We start from the raw sequence: 5,230 nt of genomic DNA, 5'->3' as shown, positions 1-5,230 counted from the left end.
GAAATTTCTTCCCCCCCCCCAAGTCTGCACCTCTTTGGAGGGGGTGGCTCTCTCAGCTGCAAGATACCTCAGAGACACGTCAGACATCACCGTTGTTCCTCCCAGAGACAACCCTGTGTGCTGTTCCCTGCACCCTGGATTTACATAAAAAAATACACTATAGAGTAGATCAAAATAGTCTGGAACTTCCTGAGCATTCAGGAGTGCCTATATAGATCTTCCTATTAGGCTGCCCAGCTATCTCCTCAGAGACACTTCCAGGCTTCGGAAACCTCCCATCTCTTTCTCTGTGAACCAGACTAGAGTTTGCAAGCCAGGTTTTATACCTATGGCTGGCTCTGTTTGGGTTCACCTGATAATCACTAGAGTCTCACTCTGTCATGTGTCTTCCTTCAGTGTTCATTCGTGGCCCACAGCAGATGGAGGAGGCATGCCATCCCTACCTGGACACTGTCATAAGTCCTCTCCTGGCTCGCTGTCCTTCAGAACATCACCATTGGCTATAAAAGCACAGTGAGAGCTTTTAACAATTGTGTCACTACTCTTGAGATGCCCACCCAGAGAAAATAACTAGCATCGACTGAGCACTTCCTATGCGAAAGAATTTATATTCTTTTCAATCCCAAAAGACAGGAATTTATTTTCCCTGTCATGGGCAAGGAAACAACGTATGTATCCTCAGCCAATCACAGGAATCAAGGCTCGGATGGCCAAGCCTGAAGACATCTGTCCTAGGGTTGCCCCGTAATGGATGAGCATCCTGGAAGATGGACTTTCAATCCTAAAACAGGATACAATTGGCTAACCCCGGAAGGAGCGTGGAGTCAGGCGTGGAGGCCTTGGACATCTCTTTCACGTAAGAACAAGCCACACTGCAGTTCTGGCTCCAGGACGGAGCAGGAAAAGGAGTCAAACAGGAACCTCGCACAGTGTGAAAATAGATATAAAGTCTTCCCATCATCAGAAAAACCCGGCTTCAGTTTCCAAGCCAGCACCCAGTGCAGGTCATAGAGGAGGAGACAGGCTTGGTTGGGGGACAAGATTTGACACTAGAGATTAGAGGGACACCTGGTTTTTCTTCTTTCTGTGAACCCAAGAAATCTAAAACTAGATGAATGTTTTGAGTATATTCCCACAGGTCTACAGGGTTTAGTGTCTGAACACACACTTCTCTGGGAAGTTTCAGGGTTCACATCCCCCTCTGGGGATGGAATCAGAGTCTTTGTTCAGAGCTGCCACCACCACCCCAGAAGCCCTTTGGAGGATAAAGAATGGACCCCCCCCCCCGCCGTTTTCTTCTGCTGCTTGTTTTTGGGGGGAGGAGGGGGACCTCACTCTTCTCCGGTTAGCTGGGATGTGTTCCAGTAGCCCATGTCCTAGTTGTCCACTTTGAACTTGAATGTACTACTCCACAGAAGCTGCTGAAACTGGGTAACTTTGTGCTCTAGAAGCCCAGCCCCCACTGTGTGACACCCCCCCCGCCAGGCTCTCTCTGCCGGGTGGGCTGGTGGGCTAGAGGGAGATGCTAACATTTCAGTGGTTCCCATGGCAGCATCTGAGAAGATGCTAGCCATGGCAGCTGAGGCAGAGTTCAGGAGACCCCAGAGAAGAACACTCTGTGAGCGGCTGGTTCCCATGGCAACTGCAGAGTGCCCCTGAGCAGCCAGGAACCTGTAACCAAGGCTAGGTCAGCCTTGAAAATCTAGAATGTCTGTGGCTGCAACCTGCAGCAGAACACCTTTCCAGGGTGGTATTTTTAGTACTGGCATGTCCTAAATAGCTGAGCTTCCAGTCCGTGAAAGCAGTCATCTCTCTCAGACTGAAGCTATTCATCTATCTGTAACAGAAAGAATTAGAATCTGTGGTGGTTTGCAATAAGTGCCCCTCACAGGCTTGGGTATGTGAACACCCCATCCCCAGATGGTGGCTCTGTTTTAGGAGGTGGGCAGCCTTGCTGGATAAAGTACAACAGTGGGAGTGGGCTCCGAGAGTTTATAGCCTTTCCCTCACATCCTCCTCACACACTCCGCTTCCTATGCAGATGAATTATGATCAGTCAGCTTCCTAGTCACGCCATTATACCATCCCTTCCCTGCCATGAGGAACCATAAGCTAAAATAAAACCTTTCTTTCTTAAGTTACTTTTGGTCACGTTACTTCCCCACAGGGGCAGAAAAGTAGCTAATAAGGTCTCTGCTGCAGTTAGGGTTTCATTGCTGTGAAGAGACACCATGAACAGATGGGAAGAAGGCTTAGTGGGCAAATAAATAAGTGGACAGATAGATGGATAACAATTTCTACTACAAAACACAGAAAGGACAGGATGTTCTAAATAGTGTTGATGGAGTCTAACCAAGATTCTGATGAAGTAGATAAATCCAGAAGATGGCTCATGTCAGTGACAATATCCTCTTTCTATATGCTGGCAGTCCCAGTCACATAGGAGAATTATAAAAGCAGACAAGGGACAAAGATGGAAGACCAGTGATTTAAGCAGCGGCTGATGCTGGAAATGCTTCTCACTCCTCCCAACCAGAACTAGGATGGCCACTTTAATAAATAAAAATATACAGAAACATTTGAATTTCAAATATGTGAATATCTATCTGTAAAATGCTAGGGACACATTTTAAATACAATCACTTTATTGCAATAAATTCACAAATGACAGCATCACTCAGCTAGATTAAGGTGCAGACACTAGCGTGTGCTCACCAAGGGCCACTGCTGTTGAGACTCAGGTCCTATTATCCGGTGTGCTTTGCCTCCTAACCACCAAGAGGGACAAGATCTCTGGAAACCCAAGTTGGCCTCTTTCCTTCATTGTGGAAAGTAGTCTAACTATAAAACATGGTGAGTCCGTAAACAGTAATGATCATTAGAGTCACAGAAACTAACCTTTGCCTTTTAGTCCACTGAGTCCAAAAGAAGATGTGCATCCAAGCTCCAGACCATTGTTTTACTGTGAAACATAAGATCTCATTCACAATAGGATTTACAAAATGGAGCCCAGGCGGCCTTTCTGCTTCCACCTTTGAAGGAAGTCTACGTGTTTTTTCCAAGATCCCTTAAAAAGCACTGGCCATGGGTAGTTCCTGTCACTCTGAAGAAGCTGATGGAAAGCAGTCTGTTGTCTGCTCAGAAGCCTGTTCAGTTTGGGCTTAGACATGTGGTTCTCACATGCTATGAATGAGAATGGATCTCACATGCTCACATAGCTGCATGCTTAAACCTCAGTTGGTGGAACTGTTTGGGAAGGATCAGGAGGTGTGGTCTTGTGGAAGGAGGTGTGTCACTAGGGGATTGGCTTTGAGGTTTCAGGAGCCACCCCCCTTCTCTGCCTCCTGTCTTGGATTAAGTTATAAAGCTCTCAGCTACTGGTCCAGCAACATGCCTCCCTGACTGCCTGCCACCATGATTCCTGCATGAGATTGGATGGAACCTCTGGGGACTCTAAGTGAGTCCCCAGCTAAGAGTTGCTGAGGTCACAGCAGCAGAACTAAGTCAAGGTTTTGCTTTATCTTCTTTTCTATTCCCTGTTTGTTTGCCTTGGCTTGGCTTTGAGACAGGTTCTCACAGCTCAGGCTAGCCTAAAGCTCACAATGTAGCTCAGGCTTGACCCCATGATCCTTCTCCTCTGGGGTTACAGGTATTGCCCCTGGACTCACAGATGTGTCTACCTTTGAACAGGCACTATTGTCCTCTCCTTTTAAATCCAAGCTATCTTGGTTTGTTTTCTTGAAGGTTCCAGGAACCATGGAGGGAAAAATGAAAGGAATTCTGTCTCACCCTCCCCTTCTATGTGAATCATATCGCAAGCTAACATTAGAATCTTCACAGAGCAAAAACTAGCAAAAGGGCTAAGCTGTTACATCCATTTTCCAGAGGCAGAAGACAGTGTGATTTGTCACCCATCCCAACCCTGGCTGGCATGTGCTGTCTCCCGTGCATAGAGGCTAACATCTGGATTCAAACAGCTGGATTCAAACATCACTCATGACAGAGCCGCTGTTGCTCACTTGCTTCTCACACGGGTCGCTCTCCCTCCACTCCTGCTGCCGTCCTTATTATTGTGTCTGTGTCGCTATGGTGCACAAATTCCAGCCCTGTTTCTCAAAACGTGGTCCCCCATGGTAACTAAATATGGAGGCAGTGAACCTTTCGGCAATGGTAAAAGGTTTCTGAACACCAGAAATTAATTCGAAATCAAACGTGATAAATCACAGGCGTTTCCAACAGCCTGAGCCTCTGTGGGTTCTAGAAACTTCACTGCACTTTCATCCTGAACACACAGCATGAGCACCTCGCAACATGCATGCCATCGTGACGTCACACATGTCAATGGGCCTGCCCCAAACACCTCAGCTCAAGACTATTGGATATTATGGATCTTTATATTTTTGTTGTACACAGGATGCTTTCTAGCCTTACAGACACTTGACAGTTTAACTACAGAAAGCAAAGACTTTAGCCTTTTCCTCTGTCATTCCTCTGTGTGTAAATATAAAATTAGCATATCCTTGGATGGTGTCGAGTTGGAATTTTAAAATTGCCGTTTGAGTTGCTGGCTTGAGTCTCATAAATGACTGTGAATGAATCTTGGCTTGAGGTGAGGACAGCATTTCCAACAATGTCAGCAATGGCCCTAAACACATATCTGCCATTTTGGACCGCATATTTGTGCAGAATGTCATCCTCGGCATTACCAATCACAAAAATCAAAATGTTGAAGATGCTCCCACGCCCTGCAGCCCCAAACGCTCCGCCAAGATTTCACTCTCTAGGTCAAAATAAAGAAGCGCGCCCATCTCATTATCGCGTGGATTTACTTTGTCTTTAACGATTTGTAAAATTATACATCTACCAAAGAATTCTTTTCAAGATAAGTTTCACTGTGAAGTATCCATAAATGTTTGTTGTGTATACACATTTATATTACCTGTGTGCCAAGAATCACATAAAAATTTCTTGAGCAAAAAGAGTGGAAAAAGAGTGATACAGAGCAAATGCACTTGATGTTTTAAAAACCAGGAAACTGTCAGATGTGACGGCGCACACCTGTACCTCCAGCCCTGAGAAAGGATTTGGAGGTTAGGGTTGGGGGTTGGGGAACAAAGAAGGAGGGCAAACTCCAGACTAGTCTAGTGAGACCTTGCCCTGCGGCGAAAAGAGGGTGCCTATTGCTGTCTAAATGAGAAGCCTCTTTTGGCTGTGATCTGCAGGTGTGAAA

At 46.1% G+C, this 5,230-nt stretch overlaps 1 long non-coding RNA gene across 1 annotated transcript in view; it reads left to right on the top strand.

The window, feature by feature from the left end:
* Gm35620 overlaps positions 1 to 2,141 on the top strand; it is a 5,970-nt gene extending 3,829 nt beyond the window's left edge. The window contains exon 2 of the long non-coding RNA XR_377267.3: positions 397 to 2,141. This is a non-coding gene — a long non-coding RNA (predicted gene, 35620). The remainder of the gene's footprint in view (positions 1 to 396) is intronic.
* The last annotated feature ends 3,089 nt before the right edge of the window (positions 2,142 to 5,230 follow it).

The sequence above is a fragment of the Mus musculus genome, chromosome 5 (assembly GCF_000001635.26).
Source record: "Mus musculus strain C57BL/6J chromosome 5, GRCm38.p6 C57BL/6J".
NCBI classification, from domain to species: Eukaryota; Metazoa; Chordata; class Mammalia; order Rodentia; family Muridae; genus Mus; species Mus musculus.
The sequence above is the reverse complement of the archived record's forward strand: the minus strand, read 5'-3'. Positions and strand labels throughout refer to the sequence as shown.